Genomic DNA, 18318 nt, shown 5'->3' on the forward strand with positions numbered 1-18318 from the left:
ATCCTATTAACACATCCAGCCAACAGCAATATACATCTGTTTGGGGAACTGGCACCTTGTTTCTAGAAAATGCATTCCAATCATTATTTTAATGGGCAAGAAGAAAGTAACTTAGAAATGTCTCACCTTATTAACCAAGGCTTTCTTTCCGGCCTATATATCCTTACATCTCAACAGCCATCTCTACATGCAAAGAAGAATCTCCCTAGAAACCAAATAAACAACAGAAGTGCAAATGGCCTGTTCTGCCTCCTGATTCATTAGAAGCACTACCTCAAAAGGTTTATTATTGACAGTGATTCCTGGTGGGAGGCAGGGAGAAGGGAGCTTTACACTGAATGCAGCTTTGTTTTTCACTTAGCATGGGTTGCAACGCTGCCAAATAGAAAGAAAAACACACCCTCATTTGCAAACAAAACACATGTATGGAAAACATAAATTCACTTTTTCAAAGTCACCTTTTCTCCATATATCTTAACTATAATTGACTTAAACAAATACAGTTTCTAATTCAAATTCGAGGTCAGTCTAAAAAGCGTAGTAGGGATAAAGTACCACAGATCCATCAGGAAGAACACACTGAGCTATTTTAAGCTGTTTAATGTAGTAGTATAAGGGGTTTAGAATAAGCGCAAAGCACTGGAAATCCAGCCCAGTAACAACCTAGATCTTGTATACTGTGCAAAACAGATTTGTAACCGTTGAAAATAAAGTATTTCAGTATGAGTAGCCCTCCACCAACAACCATTAAATATGTAAAACCTGAAAGCTGGATTCATCAGCTAGGTATATCCTGTGAATAAAGGCCAATGTTTTTTAATAGCTATGGTGTATCACAAGAATCCTGTGAGGTAGTTCATCATATGAAGTAGTGCAACTTTACCTAGTTCTCATTCAAGTCAAGTGAAAATATTTCTACCAAATCAGGTAACACGAGAATGAGTCTCCAAAGGAAAAAAATCACTTTTGAGTCCATATTAATGGAAATAACATGAAATTTCAAAGTTAGCTCCAAGGAGCTGTTCTTCCTCTCACTTTAAGGGACTATGCTTGGATTAAACAGGCAATGACTTCTGCAAAAAGGCTAAAAGAAAACACTAACAAAACTCTGAACATTCTATTCCTCCTCTCCCTTGATATCCTGTAACACCACATGCGTCCAGCAATGCTGTACAGCACTGAAGGATACTTCTTTGCCTATAGCTAGTCTGTTTTGCTCAGTCATTTATCAAACTTTTAATGAAAAACTGTCTTGTAAAAATGGGGTCTCTCTTGATTTTGGTTTGTTTGTTTGCACTTTTTTTTAAAGTTTTACTTCAGAAAGAATCCAAAGAGGTATTTTTCAAAGAAAAGTTTTCTGCAGTTTTCCATTACTTTTTTGGGAAATAAGGCTGTAAGATTTTTCAAGTTCAAGTTTTTTAAAAGAATGCTACAGCTTCCAAGGATAGAAGATTTTTGCTAGTTTTTTGGGGTTTTTAACAGAAGTTCTGCTGATAGTCTGTTCACTGTTATTGTCTTGAAGCAAAAAAAATTATTCACTAATATATAGCCATATACACTAGCTTAAATTCCAGGCTTTGGAATAGTTATTACTGAAAAATACACTACATGTGAGAACAGGTTAGAAAGACAACTTATTGCTAACGACACTACTAAATACACTTTGATCCTACAGTTCACCTTTTGGGGCAAAAGTTTTAAACCACTGTTTTCATTAAGTGTATTCAGCTGTTGACAACCAAGTCAACCAGCAAGATTTGTATTTACTTTTACTCCTGATGCAGACAGCGAACAGAAAAATAAAAGTGATATTAACACATTATCACTAAAAGATATTGTCATGGACCACAATAAGAGATGTTCCACTCAGGAAAAGGAAAAGAAAACCCAAACCATACTAAGTTTAAGTATGTCATGTAGGGATAAAAAGACTCCCAACTTCCATCTCATTATTTTATAACTGTTCTTAGCTGACAGCAGAATAAGAAATCGGTCCTTTGTCCTCATAATTAAACCAAGAGGCATTTTTTGACTCTAAAAAGGCCAACGTCAGAAGATGGTATTTAGTACATAACTGAACAAGAAAATTAATTGAATGGTAAAATGCAGCCTATTTAAAGAATGCAAATGAACATAAGCCGCCTGCCGCTGGTCAATACATTAGTAGTTATTTTGCAGCATGCTCAGCAAAATTAACGTTATGTACTTTCTTTGCTAATCAAAGAGCATGTAATTAACTTTCTTTATGGAAAAAAAATTGTCTTTTTATTCAGTTCAATCATTTCACAGCACAATTAAAAAAACTAATTGTATTTTACCAAAACAATCAACGGAATTCAGAACTACTGGTTCTAGCCTTCCTTGTGATTGCATTTCAGAAAGAAAATGGGGGCCAGTTCTATAGAAGGTACATATGTATATAATGGCATCATTTATGAAGCTATTGTTTTACTATGAATGCTATTTCACTTCATAAAAGAGCAGTCTTATTCTCACAAAGCAAATGAAAGGAAAGTAGCAACAAGTAAATGTCCCCTTGCTGTGTCTATGAAAGGTGTATGCTGCCATCATGAAGCAGCCATGCAATCTCATTTGACGTGGATGCAAGTCCTGGTGCTATTGTATGCTTTGTGTAACCTCAAGTGGAGAATATCATCTGTCCATTTGCCGTGAAAAGGACCCCCACAGATCACTATAGATTTCTCCCAGACTTTAAACTATTGACTATCTGTCACAAAAAGTCCTCCTCAAGACACTTTACTCAGCTTCACAGGGTTTAGACTGAGGTGACCAATCACAGCCTAACAAAAAGATTAGTGTGTCTGAACACAGCGCAATACAGAGATGTGAGTAACCCTCTTGGCCACGTCCAGTAACACAGTCTAGAGAACACTGAAGGCAGTCAAAGAGAGAGAATGCTTGGGCATCTGAAAGACAGATGACAGTTTGAGGAGATATGTGTCTTCATTTAAAACAAGCATTCTTTAGAACCAGCAGGAATTTTCCCAAAGAGTTAGAAAGTTTTGGCTTCATTATCCCTATCCAACTGCTATTATTAGTAACTAAGTGATTACAGCTCAACACAAAGTATGATTATTAACAGCATAATAATGTTGTGCCCCAGCAATCTTTTCCTGTGAAGCCCTACACTTCACAAGACAAACACACATGTAATAGGGATATGTGGTCACTAGGCTACTAAGCCGAGCATAGAAATGAAATTACATGCCTCAGGAAAAAAAAAAAAAAGTCATCTGGGACCATAAGTCCATAAGTCAAGTCCAGTTCTAGCAAAACACCAGTCTATAGGAGGGATCAGAGTTCAGGCCCTAGCTGTTGTCCTTCCTGCTCTACACAAAGCAGGAAATAAAAGAGAGATAAAGAACTCAGCAACACGATCAAGCAAGGAGGGATGATAACAGCCTTTGGAATAAATCAAGTCCATCCCTATGCTTTAGGACTTCAACGTCAACTTCTGCCACAGCCCGTTTGTCTTGGCACTTGAACTTGTTTCAATAGAGATAAATAACATGCAGAGTGTGATGGCTCCTGTGGGCTTTGAAGAACACTGCTGCAGCACAGAGGAAGCCAGCACATGCACTGTTTTCAGGCTTCTGCTTGTGTCGTGTTACTACCAGACCAGAAGAGAGTGATATAGAATAGGAAAGAGTTATGATCACTCCCTTTCTTAGGGAATAACTTACTACTAGCTCACACTAGCCTCTGTCTTCCTATAAATTCCTTCCCTGTCAGCTCCACGCAGCAGGATAACACCTTCTGTCAGGAGGGCAGCGTTCAGGCCACGCATTCTCCCTGCTCGTGATCTTTCAGGAGAAGCTGAGGGCGTGCAATGACTACTTGCGTATACACATCAGTAGGAAGCAACCCAGAAATAAGAGGCACTTACCCCACTACATACCATTGCTCAAGTCCCCAGCCAACCTGTCCCTCAAGCCATTAAATATGGAGATCTTGGATGAGCAGATATCTACAAAATCTTCAGTAGAAGACACCCCACAGACATGTCACCTTTTTTTCCTCTTGATATCACGTATTTGCTAAGCTTTGGGAAGCCCTTTCAGCAGTTTACACTTCAACATATCCTGCTGTCATCCACTGCTCAGACTGAGTGAGCAGTAAGTACTGTGCGAGACAATCTCCAGAATACTAAAATCCACCCCAAGCTAACCTTTCCCAGATGCTGCAGAGAAAAGCCATACAGAAAAAATGTTAAAAGACTATTTTACTGTTTTTTCCCTCAGGTTGTGTCAATCCTTAATTCTTTTTTGTTAGGCTATCTTGGAAGACTCTTTATGAACAAATCAGGCACCTTGTCCCTGCTATGGCATATTCCTCCTCACTTACCTCAGTCTCTGACAACTGGATTTTCCTCTGAGTATGGAAGTTAGCAACAGACTAATGTATTCTCCCCTCTGCTAGCACACTGCTGAAGAATGTTTGAAGGTAAATACTTGGTGCAGGTACTAAGGGAGCTGGCTAGGAAAGATGCCCTCCCAGATTTGTTGTTTGTAAACAGGAGGACTTGTGGGTGGTGACTGGCGGCTGTCATGGTCACAGTGACCATGAAGTACCCGAGATTCAAATCACTGGCAATAGGAGAAAAACTGCCAGCAAAACTTCAACCCTGCATATGGGGAGAGCAGATTTCGGGCTGCTGAAGGAGCTAGTCAGCAAAGTCCCCTGGGAATGTGCTTTTGAAGGTATCAGGATCCATGAATGCTGGTTACTTTTTAAGAGCCATCTCTTAAGAGCACAGGAGCAAGCAATTCCAAAGTGTCAGGAGTCAAGCAAGTAGAGCAGAAGGCCAGCTTGGCTGAGCAGGGTTCTGGTAGAAGGAAAGTGTATGGACATTGGAAGCAAGTACAGGTGACATGGGAGGACCCCAGAGATGCTGATTGCCACTTTAGGGAGAAACATGCCAGCACTGTGAAGGACAACAAAAAAGGCTTTTTTTAAAATACGTTAACAGCAAAAGGAGGATCAGTGATAACATCGGTCCATTACTTGATGAGGTCAGTTACCTCACAAATAGGGATGTAGTCAAAGAGGAGATGTTTAATGTCTTTGCCTTGGTCTTCCACACCAATGATGGGCCCTGGAGCCCTGCACTAGAAAACTATGACTGGGGGGATGATAAACTCCCAGTCAATGCTGAACTTGTTTGAAACTTGCTGCTCCAGCTGGGTGTGCTGGATCTATAGGGCCTGATGGGATTCATCCCAGGATACTGAAAGAGCTGGCCAATGTCATCATGGGACTTCTCTGCATTATTTTTTACCCGTCTTGGGAGTCTAGAGAGGTCCCAGTCGACTAGCATGTCCCAGTTTCCAAGAACAGTAAGAAGGAAGACCCTGGTAATTACAGGCCTATCAGTCTCACTTCAGTACCTGGTAAAATTATGAAGAAGATTATTCTGGGAGTTACTGAAAAACAGTTGAGAGATAGTCATTGGTCACAGCCAGCATGAGGGGAAAGTCCTGCTAAATCATCTTAATACCCTTTCATGACAAGGTCACCCATCTAATTGGCCAAGGAAAGCCTGTAGATGTGGTGGTTTGGCATTTTAGCAAAGCTTTTGATACTGTCTCTCACAATATCCTTCCAGACAAAATGTCTACCATACAAGCTAGACAAGTCCCTAATACACTGGGTGAGCAATCGGCTGACAGGTCAGGCTCAAAGAGTGATAGTAAATAGGGTTACGTCGGTCAACAGCCAGTCACCAGGGGTGTTCCCTACAGCTCAGTTTTAGGGCCAGTGCTCTTTAATGTTTTTGCAAATTATCTGGACACAGGAATCAAATGTACATTAAACAAGTTTGCCAATAATACTAAACTAGGAGCAGCTATGGACTCCTTCAAGGGCAGAGAGGCCTTACCGAGAGATCTGGATAGACCAGAGAGCTGGGCAAACACCAACCATATGAAATTTAGCAAGTGCCAGATTCTCCACCTGGGATGGGGTAATCCCCGTTATACATACAAATTGGCGGAAAAGAAGCTGCAGAGCAGCCCTGCAGAAAGAGATCTGGGGGTTTGGGTTGATGGCAAGTTGAATATGAGTCAGTGTGCCCTGGCAGCCTACAGGGCCAGCCATGTCCTGGGGTGCATCAAGCGCCACATAGCTAGCCAACTGAGGGAGGTGATCATCCCACTCTGCGCTGCACTGGCACAGCCCCACCTCAAGTACTGTGTGCAGGTTTGGCCACCTTAATAGAAGAAGGACATCAGACTATGAGTGTATCCAGAGGAGGACAACCAGGGTGGTGAAAGGTCAAGGGCAAGACTTACTAGGAGCTGCTGAGGTCGCTTGGTTTGTTCAGCTTGGAGAAGAGAAGGGTGAGGAGTGACCCCATCAAGGTCTACAACTTCCTTAAGGAGCACAGAGGAGGGGGAGGTACTGATATCCTCTCTCTGGTGACCAGAGACAGGGCACGAGGAAAGGGAATGAAGCTGCATCAGGGGAAATTCAGATTGGACATTAGGAAAAGGTTCTCCACTGAGACCGTCGTTAGTCACCAGAACAGGCTCCCCGGGGGAGCGGTCACAACGTCAAGCCTGTCAGAGCTCAAGAAGCATCTGGACACTCTTAATCATATGGTTTAGTTTTTGCTAGTTCTGCAGAGAGCAGGGAGTTGTACTCAGTGATCCTTATGAGTCTCTTCCAACTCAAGATATTTCGTGATTTTATGATTATTCCACATTACGACCCAAACAGGGATCTTCAAATTTTTCATACCACTGCAAGCAAAGAAATTTACAAAAACACATTGGTATGAAAAATGTTAATTAATGCTTAAAAAAAAAAAAAAAAAAAAAGGAAGAGGGGAACATTTGGGTTAGGTAAATAGAGACTTTTTAAGAATAGCATCAGGAAAGTGGGAAACAGGAGAGCTAGTTCAGAGTTAAAAGAACGGTCTGAGCTGAACTGAAGGATCACCTCTTCCACAAGTATTAAAATGTATATGAGCAGAAAAAAACATGCATAATGCAGAATTCCGTCATGTTGGTAAGGAAATTAAGATAAAGGTCCAGCTGTATATTTGGGTCTGGTTTTTTCTGTCCCTCAGAACTGAGAACTGAGGTTTTGAAGACTTCCTTAAGACTTTTTTAGTAGCTTTATCTAATCATTCTAAACAATCAACAATTCTCAGAACAATACTCAGCAGGTCTGTGACCGATGAATTGAGATCTGAGAATATGTAACTTTCCCATAAAGATAAATATATTTAATAATTTCTACTTTTCAGACTGTCCCCAAGTGCAGCCATAACTCTTACAATATTACAAAACTAATTCTGTATTCCTAGAAGTAGATGTAGATAATAGACATAATGTTCTTGCTTAGAGACTGGAAAAAGTAAAGAATAAAATGAATGGTAAATAAACAAAAATTATTATATTTTTTACGATGGAAAAGAACTATATATATCAAAGCTAAAGCAGATGATAATGGCTGCACATATAAACAGATATGCACAAGGTTACAAGAAAAAAACCCAAACAAATAATAAAACAAAAAAATGAGGCCGAACTCAGCTCTCTCATTCCAGAGTAATTACCGATTTCAGTTAAAATCTGTGAGACTATTAATGTGCCTGAAGTAACATATATGCACATATCAGTTCTGATTATTGTCAATCAGAATTCCAGTTAAAGGCTACTTCCACCTACCTTCAGTTAAGAGTAAAATAGTGTTTGGATAGCAGAAATTGTGATAGCGGAAGCAGCTACTTCTGTCTTTGCATAAGTGCTCTGAGCTAGCATTGCCCACACGTTCAATTAAGAAAATGTTTCTTGAGTGGGTTGCTTTTAGAACAAAAACATCCTTCAAAACAGTTCCCAAAAAGTTACTTCAGCTGCAAATCGATGTTTTTTCAACTACTTTCACACATGATGATTCAACAACCTAAGAGAAGAGCACTATACAACATCCTGTTTCAGTATGGTCAGAAAATGAACATGTGACTGCCAGCAATGATACTTCAACAGGTTCCATCTGATCACATCCTGTACTACTGACCAAAACGGAGCATGGAGAGGTGATAACCAAAATTTAAAAGGAGACTATTGGAATGCATTGGAGAGAACAAAACTTCTGCTCCTCAAGACAGTAACTTTATTCAAAATTATGAATATTTTGTACCTGTAAGTCTTTGGCGCACTTTGGTTAATATATTTACATCAATTCTGTTTTAGAGGTGGAAGAACTCAAATAGTGAGATGCTCTACCCCAGCTTTGCAGTCCTGTAAAGGAATACAGTCACAACAGAGAACTCTTACTTAGTCCTCCCTGCTGTAATTCATTAAGCACAATGTTTCCTCTAAGGTGCATTCCTTTAAAAGTGCTATGAAAGAGCTTTTTCCAGAGTGTTTCCAGAGCGTTCCAGTTGTTATAATACACATTGAAAACAGATTAATTTCTCCCTATTATCCTAAAATGGACTGGAATTATTTGGAATACATCAAAAGATTACCTTGTAGCAGCAAATCAATTTTAAGAGAGAATTAAAAAAAAAACAAGTGAGGGTTTCAGTCTTGCTGTATTTCTTACTCATTGCTGGTGGTTCAGTTTTAAAGGCTTATGCTTCTTTTTAACTGGCCACTCCAACAGCTTGTGTGTTGCTTCTTAATTGAATGTACTGAAAGAAAGTCCTCCCACAGCACTTTAGGATGTGGCTTAGCCTGGAATTCAAACTAAGGAATTATGCAAGGCTGTCCTAAAGTGAAATCCACAACTGTCAGACTTTAATATTAACCTCAATCTCTCTTCACTAAAATGAGTCTCCCTACACTAAAAAAATACAGCGCACTTACATGCTTGCTCCATTGGAAAAACACTTCATCTTCACATACAGAAACATTTCCAGCCTTCTACAAACACGGCTGTCATCGTTACAAAGACACCAACTCTAAGTAAGTATTGACAATGGCTGGCTAAGCACTGGTTCATTTTAAGCTGATGCCATGCCACTGTATCTTTCAGCCTCTCTGGTTCATCAGTATTCTGTGCATCTACTCCCAGGAGCCACTTGGGAAACATAAGATGATTCCTACCAAACTGCAACTTTTTCATAAGAACACATAGACAGCTACAGCAAACACCACGATCCGTTTCTGAGATACCACCCCATTTTTAAGTGCCACATAAAGCCATTCCCTCAGCTGCGTATTATTAACCAACACAAACAACCATCAAGCATCCACCAGGACAGAGGACAAAGAACAGCAGAGTTCACGCTCAGCACTGCCATAAGGGCCACCTGAACAAGGGCCCCACTTTGGTCTACACAGAGCACACCTCCTGGTACAAGGGCCAAATTACAAGTCAGGAAGTATTTTTTTACTGAAGTTTGACAGCTATCCTGTCTGAGAGGTGAAAGGTATGAAATCAATAGTATATTAATCACCTCCATGTCAAGGTGAAGTGACAATTTCTCAGCATTTGTCAACCTTCAGCTGGCAGCAACCAGTAGTACAGCAGTGGAGGTACAAACATTAAAGGAACATTTGATAAAAAGCAGCAGAAGGGTTGACAGCACAGAGATTCTCCAGCCAACACTTCACAGTGTTTTTCCACAGTGAAGGCACTGGGCATTATCTAGATGTAAACTCTGTGACAGGAGAAGAGAATATTAATACACAGACTGTGGAGTTTATCCTTTTAATCCCCTGCAGCCATACCCCAATGCTCAGGTATCAAGGCTTCGCCCAATGGCATCAAGGGAACAGAAGCTTACTCAGAGGGTATGGGCACAGGGCAGGAAAGAAGAGGAGGGGTGCCTTCAAGCAGCTGGTTCTCATATAAGAATATGAGATTATTAGAGGTGGCAGCTGAAGGAAATACCTCCTCAGCTTAAGATATCTACACTTTGACTTTCAGCACCACAGTCCTCAATGAAAACCCTACTATTACCCAGCTGAAGCAGATATTTAAGAAACCTTACATCATTCCCTAGCAACACAACTAGCACTATGAGCAGAAGCCAGGTCTTAGTCTGTAGCTGGCTATGCTCTTGCTCTTACAGGCTGTACATGGTCTTAGTCACAGAAGTATCTTTTTAGACTCCATTTAGCATCCTTCAAATTACAGGGTGCTGTTCCACTTTCAGATATACATACACGAATCTATCGCTGCAATGGCAGCTACACCTCTGATAAAAGATTGTCGTCTCCAATTTTCAATATATTTCCCTGATTTTGAAAGTCGTTCTGTGTTCCCCGTCCCTTCCCCCACACACACACAATTTAGAAAAGATCTTTTCAGTAACAGTTTTTCAACATAATCTTAAGCACAGTGTGCTAAGAATGAGTATATACTTATGGAAGGAACCTCAGTGCTAAGAATGAGTTTATACTTATGGAAGGAACCTCATTCATAAGCTAAACTTTTAACATATACATGTGGTATGACTTTTTTCCCCCGTGCTGTTATATTCAGAGAAGGGATATTAAAAATACTCAAGTGCAAAGTAAAATAAGTGGATTTCCTCTTAAGACAGCATAAACTGCAAATGAAAGAACAGTAAAGGCCTTAAAACTACTTATTTTCTACAGTCTTTCACCCGTGCTATTTTCATCCTCTACAGCTCCTTACTCCTAGGGGTACTAGAACTCTTCAAAGGGTAAGAAAACGAAAGTTTATGAGCTAACTGGTTCCGTTTCTCCTTCTCTCTCTCTCTTTTTTTTTTTTTTTTTTTTTTTTTAAAGAGGAGAAAATAAAACACTACCCTCCCACAAATCTTTAGTGCTCAGGGGAAGCACCTCCCAGGTACCATCAAACCAAAGCAGTACCAGGAAATGGCACAAACCAGCTACTTCGGTCAGCGGGAAGCAGTGTATCAGCCACCTGGCTTTATGCAGGTTTTCCCTGCTATAGCAAGCTATATTCTACGCTATTTCACTGTGACTCGGCAGACAGCCTACTATGTGTCCAAGTTACAGCAGAGTGTGAAAGACTACCAAAAACATCATACTGCTATGTTATACAGTACAGTATATTGCATTAAAAGGAGGATTAAAGATCAAAGAGAAAGACCATTTGGTACCCTTCTCCTCAACACTACTTCAGCTGAGCTTGTAGTAGGAGCCACAGAAAGGTAGGCGAAGCTACTTAGAGGGATTCATGTCCATCATTATCCCCTGTACAGCCTCCTTGTCAACCTCTCCAAGAACCTGAATTTGTGATCCACTCTCCATTGTGAGCCCAAACAAGACATACGAGCAGAGGTAAATATCTATGAGAAAAAATAAAATAAAATAAAAAAAATATATCTCTGTAAGACCTATTCCTAAAAACCCAAATTTAAATTCCTAAGCACTTAAAAATACACAAATCATTAATTTTCTGATATACATGCCCACACACAATAATTGCAAGATGAGTCTCATGCACAACCAAAACTAAGATGACAATTATAATGCCTAACAAAGACTAAACCAGAAGTACTGATTTTAATAGACCTCCATCCATTTCCTCCGGTAATTCATCTGTACATATTCTAAAGAAAACTATATTTTCATCATAGTTGGCAATTTCCTGCTTAATTTTTAAGACAGTGTAGGATAAACTATTCCTGCTTAAAAGCCACATTGCTTCTTGGTCGAGCACATCTAAGCTAAAGTCTCTGAAATCACTGTATTAATTTTCAGAATGTTCTAAAAGAAAAAGTAACATCCCGGTTTTATCACCTCTGTTATTACACTCTTTCTTCATTCCATTTGTTGTTCCTTTGCCCTACAAAGTGCTGTCATTGTATCTTTGATAATTACAAGAACATATGTTTCTAGTAAAAAGATTTACACAATTGTATAACTTCATATTTCTTCAAAAAGCTCACCAGGCAGCATCATCTGTTTCAAAGCTTTCCAAGCTCAAGAAGAAACAGTTCTCCCCAAACACGCATGCAATATTTACAACTGCATGTAAATGCCTGCTCCTGTAAAAATACATCTGCACATATAAACAAGAATCAAGTTTAATTTAACACACACACCTAAAAAAAACCCAAAACCTGGACAGAAGAGCAGGGGAGGAGAAGAAAGGATAAGTTTCATAGCTGCATCACAGACAAGACTGTCTTCCAACATATTTTAAAAGCTGTTTTAAGGAGAGAACAATGACAAGGTTTTCTTTGTGAATACGAAGCATAGGACAAGTGGTTTACTTTACAAATAAGTAAATTGTAGCTTGCCTGCTAAGAACTAGACAATCTAAGGAAATATTTAAATAGTAGATTATTTTAGCTTTGGCACATTATGCATTAGCAATTTCTTGTCATACGCATTCACCTATTTGCAGAGCAATTTCTTGTCATACGCATTCACCTATTTGCAGAGCAGCACATTTTTAGCTGAGGACACTATTTACACAAGGCTACTGCACTTAATCACAAATTTAAAGCAGATCCTACAACTTGCTGAGCTACGACTGACTAGACACTGCAGTTGTGAACCACATGGAAGGAAATATCTGATAATGGCCTAGATACATTTGCTCCAGAGGCCAGAAGCATGAATGAGATGACAAACTTTAGAAATACAGGCAGGGTTGATACCCCAGAAGATCAAGTCTAAACAGAGAAAAACATAGCTGTATTTACATGAGAGGTACATATGAATCTTGCACTTTCAAATTTGGCACTCAGTTCTGAAAATTTGTCCTGACATTTATTTTTATTAAGGTCTCACAAACAGCTTTTTCTGCTTAACTTAATTTCATGAAAAGACCCTAGCAGATGAATCTAAGCAGGCACTGCTTTGCAGTAAGTCTAATCAGTAAAAACATGACAGTCCAGAAGCTTCCAAAAAGCAAGCCTGCAGCATCGTGTTCACTATTGTGTGTATTATCTAACTGCAAGCTGCAGCTTTAATTGTATAGAGTGAAAAATGTTTCTTCCAGCCTGTATTATTCTATGCTTTCTTACATCTTCTTAATAGTTCTAAGCAAGCAGTCAGATTTCCTTTTTGTAGCTGACTTAGAAAATCAACTGAAACAATGACGGGGAGAATTGCTCCTTGTAGATGAACATTCCTGAAGAAAGAACGTTGCTCAAGTTCTGTGTTAAAGATTGATGGTTTCACAGGGTTGGTAGCTTGAACATATTAATTATATGATTCTATCTGATAACATAAAAGGCCCTATAAAGACAGCTTCTGTCAGTCATGCTGTTTTCAAAGCCAGCTGATTTTTTTACTGCTCTGTGTATACAGAAAATAGACAAGTAAGCTGCAGCCAGTAAATTCAGAAGGGATTGAGCAGGAGAGCAAGTGCTGTAATGCCAGTGTGGCAGCGCTGTTCTTCTGGCAACACATTCCCAAGAACCCACTAACCTTTAACGAAAGGGGTGGGGAGTATTGCCTAACAGAACTCAGTTACCCAAGCTTCAAAGACTCTTTAAGGAAAGAGATGCATATATTTAATGATTTAAGAAAGACAAAAAGAAAAAAAGACAAAAGAACACACACGCGAGGCATTGTTCCAGAAGGGGGCTTAGCAGCCACTTCTCACACTGCAAGACTCACTGTACTTGAACTGCTTTGACACTTCAGCAGTTCAAGATGGACAGCTGCCACATGGAAGGAAATCTAAGAACATATATAAGAACGTAAATTCTTATATTAATCTCAATCCAAGAACCATTTGTGCAGCTAGTCAAACCTTTTTAATGTGCCTTTTGACAAAAGTGTGCAAGTTCAATGAATTTTAATCCAAGTCATAGAGAAATATTTTGTTAATAACACATCTGTGGTCAAATCAACCTTTGTTACACCACCACTGACATCAATGATATTACAAAAGATAAAAACCTGGTGCAGCCTGCTGTCAATCAGTTCTCCTTTGAGCTACATTATGTTTCATTCATCATGCTGCACGCCCTACCTCCTTACCCAGAGGGAAGGGAATTAAAAGGTCACATCTTAGCCAATAAAATATATTTAGCTATTCTGTGGGGAGAAAACAGTATCTCTAATCAGTCATCCAAACAAGACAACAGACTACCCAGAAGGTTGCATGCTGCTGCACATCAATAAACATCTTTATCTAGGAACTGAAATGAAAAATATTAAACCAGTGAAGGTATGAAAGGAGAACCCAAAGCCCTGTCAGAAAAATTACAAAATTAGAGCTGAGCACCGCATTCAGCAAATAGATGATACAGACATGGCAGAAATAAGTAGCGCTGGGAGCTAGGTTCAGATAGCAGACTCTGGAATTTTAAGTAACAGGGAAAAACACTTTGGATACTTTCTGTATCTATCTGTATTTTCTTTTGAGTCTCTCTACCACTGAACACTTAAGTCAGCTCCTCTTTTCTTTACCTCTTCAGTCTTTACACAACTGCTTTACTGTAGTCATAATAAATAAAATAAAAAAAAATAATACCCAGCTGATACCTGTTTTGGGATTCTTTTACTCCCCCAGATTTATTTAACCTCCATTCCTTCAGCCTCACTCATCAAAAGGCACCAGGAAACAGTCCTTATGGAACATGTGGAAACAAGAAAGAGTGTCCAAATTGTACCTCCACTGCATGTCAAAAAGAGCATTAGGTGCTTAAGACAACAAAAACAGTACTGGGATGCTAAGAAAATACATTGATTTTTGTCACCCATCCTGCTGCCAAAAATGCATGCAGCAGACTCATTATTTTATGGAAGAACTAGCTGTACAACACAGTTTTCACACTAGAATGACTATAACCAGAATAAGACCAAGTGGTACTCTCCATCCCAAAAAAAAATACCCTTGGCTTATGGCATTTGATCTCCTGAATGAACAGGTTTATATACACACAACAACACTGAAACAAGCTTTATAACCTGATCACAGCAAATTACACAGTGAAATAGGAGGTACTTCAAATGACAAACCATAAGGCTTTTTAAGACTGGAACAAAGAATCAAGATGACATGATTACAAAACCAGCACAAAATAGCTGGCTAAGAAAGAAGAATGATGACAGTGTCCACGCCTGGAAAAGGTTTGAAGTCACAGGTATCTGAACACAAGAGGAAGAAAAAAGCAGGTTTCTTGATGGGAAAATTACAAGAGAAACAGCAAGGAAATAAACATTGCCTGTGGCACAAAGAAAAACAAAAGTAAATTTGTTTGGTCAACTTTCCCAGCTATCCATCAGCAAAGTTCAGATAACATTCTGGGGAGAAAAAGAAGGGGAAAAAAAACCCAAACAAACAATAAAACCCTCAAACCTGCAAACCTCATCATTTTACATGCAAGCTATAGTGAGCATCCATGCATAGTGTGATGTAGCAATTCAAGATAAAAAAAGTCTCCTGTGTTATGTAACCTACACTTTGTCATTGCAGAAATAGTGTGTAGCATATAGGCATTCCTACCTATATAATACTGTTTGCATATAATTTTTAAGGAATAAATTCACTATAAAGGTCTTCCTCAAAAGAAAAGCAGGAAAATGGAAAAAAAAAAAAGTAATTGTTTCCCTAAACGGGCCAACAGGGACATGTAGACCCACACATAATCACTGCTAGCTTTCCTGCTGAGCAAGTTTGAACTTTCTGTACTAATAGACTTGACTCTTACTCCTGCCAACATCATCGGACTCCAGGAGTGGGCTCTGAGGACCCCTTACAGAATGAGACATCACGCACATGACTGCAAGTGTCAGAACTTGACCCTTACAACATACAAAGGATCAATTCACTGAAACATGCAAGCATTGTTTTAGTTTAGGTCTACAGGGCACAGGTATACACACGAATGTTTTCTGGAAGAGGAAATTCTGAAGTATCTATGAAAACCTAAGAATTTCTTAAAATTCTATTGAATTGGTAGCATCCCTGTCTTTCTGCATGTTACTCTTTCCACAACAGTATAATTCTTGGCACTTGATAAGAAGTATCCAGCACTGTGCTTGACTGTTTCTCATAAAAGCTCATTATGCTCCTGCAGCTATTTAAAGGAAGATTGAAATGCATGAAATAACTACCTACACACCTACTTTTCTTTTTTTCATCTTCTACCGTAGAAAATAGTTAATTTACAATAAATGATAAATTTGGAAAAGTAAAATTAATTTATTAGCCTTAAAATAATTTTAGCCACTCAGTCTGCCACCCAGTCCCATGTGCAGAAGGCTAACTGCCAGCAGTGACTGCAGCACTAGTTGCAAGCATGAGATTTAAGCTGGCACTCTTGGTGGAGCTGAGGTAATTTACGAGGAATGTCAGCATGCATTTACTTTTCAAACTTTATTACTCTGCTTTAAGAGAAAGAATGCCTGCTATTGTCATTTTAAAAATATTTACAAGATCTTTGGTATCTGGTTTTAGTCCTGCAGAATTAAAATCAAAACTCCAATATCTCCTCACATCGTGTTTCTTTTGTAATAAAATAGAAAATAATAACTAGAAAATAATCATAATAATAATTAGAAAAAACATATTTAGTGAAAACAAAGTTTTTAAAGAGAAATGTGACCACCCTTCACTCCAGACAAAGTTCAAGGCAGAACACTGAATACTGTTGAATTTAAAGGAGCTACACGTGGACAGCTTTGCAAGCTACAAGCAGTTGTGAATCTGGCTGCCTTTGGTATCCAAGCCGTTCCAACCCACTTTCCTTCAAATGTACAAGTTCCTACCATGGAGAGCCACAACAGGATGAACATCCCAAGCTAATGAGAACTACACCAGCCACATAACTTTAATCCTAAATCAAAGGCCACATTCTCAACCTCCTGTCTGCAGACTGAATTTCCCTCTCTTCTTTTGGTAGAGAACAATGTAATATATTTTTAAATAATGTTTATTCCTCTTCAAAGAGCAGGTTGGTGGAAACTGCCTTGGTGGCCATTTAGCAGCAGACTTTTCTCACAGCATAGGGAAGTTTCAAAAATCACCTCTGTACCATGAAGGCCTTCCAAAGTCACCTCTAACAGACATGTATTTTATTATTACAGAAACCCAGGGAAGAAACGCAGAGCAGAATAAAGCAGCAAAAGGGAGCCATGTCAGAAAGTGCAGAGGCAATGTACTCTTTGGCTTCAAAAATAGCAGGCAACAGAAAAATCACCAGGTTTCCATAATGCTTTTCCTATTAAACCAAGCATCTTTCTGAACACAGTAGTCCAGATTTGTAATAGCAGCATTAAGGATGAAAATAAAAGTCCATCCTGTCCAGTCAAAAAGGAATTCTAACAAACAAAGTGAGCCAAACAAAGAAACAACAATTTATTTGCTCTATCCCCTCCTGCTTTGCCTAAGCCTGCTGTTAGGAAGGCGCTGCACTCGGGTGGTGGTGCCACTCAGCCCTTGTTCTCTCAGACAAGGCTCCCAAGATGATGCCATTTTGAGGTAGACACCTGTCCACTGGCAACAAGCATGAGAGCATCAACTCATTTTAAGCTGTCCAAAATGAGGCTATCACATGGCAACATCTTTCAGTCACTACAAAACTTGCTTCCAAACTGAAATAGTTACCAAGAGGTGAAAAGCTCCATATCACATTTCTAATTCCCATACCAACTAGTCCTCTCTGCAATTTTCTTTTTTATTTTGTAACGATTCATGTAGGTTTTCCTGATCCCACAAATCTTGCCCCCTTGAAAATTTTTCCCAGATCACTTTGACTTGCATCTAGCAACGACTTTTACAATGCATGTGAGAAATATTCTGTTGCTCTTTATCTATTTCATAAAACATACTACTTAAGAAAAAAGGTCAGATAAAAATTGGTATGATGTGGAGCTCTAGTGGTAGTGGGGAAGTAAAGCAGCATGTAACACCAACTGTGGAAAAGTAGATACCGACCTTTAGTATGAAAACAGCAAGTGAAAACATTGTAACAGATTAATTCAAACAAGGAAAAAGAGCTTGGCATCAAATTCAACCTTTCGGGCTCACAGGATACATCTTTGCATACAACTTGAGAAACAACCCCCATTTTTAGTGCAGGAACTTGAATTGTGTCATTTATTGCAGTTAAGCAACAGAAAAAGATCAACACTGTATGCACATGTCAGCCTTAAAAGAAAAAAAATCATATGTAGTACAGTAGGAAGCCAATGTTCCTTACCAAAACTAGCTGGGAATTAAGTAATTCTATGCACACTTAAAACAATCCTAGTCATATATATTACCCTTTTCATGCTAGCCCTGGTAACTCCTATACCAGCCAGTAAACACTCCACTTTCAGTTGTAGCATCAGCAAAATACTGTACCGACCACTGCAGTCGGTTTTAACACAGAGATTCCGTAGTCCTTTCAGACTGATGAGTTTGGCAGGAATTAAATCTGAAACTAGAATAGCTCCT

General features: G+C 39.2%; 1 protein-coding gene across 1 annotated transcript in view; it reads right to left on the reverse strand.

Annotated features, from left to right (window-relative positions):
- The window catches only part of COL25A1 (collagen type XXV alpha 1 chain), a 310675-nt gene that overhangs the window by 290083 nt on the left and 2274 nt on the right, over positions 1–18318 (reverse strand). The window lies entirely within an intron of this gene.

The sequence above is a fragment of the Falco rusticolus genome, chromosome 1, assembly GCF_015220075.1.
Source record: "Falco rusticolus isolate bFalRus1 chromosome 1, bFalRus1.pri, whole genome shotgun sequence".
Classification (NCBI taxonomy): Eukaryota; Metazoa; Chordata; class Aves; order Falconiformes; family Falconidae; genus Falco; species Falco rusticolus.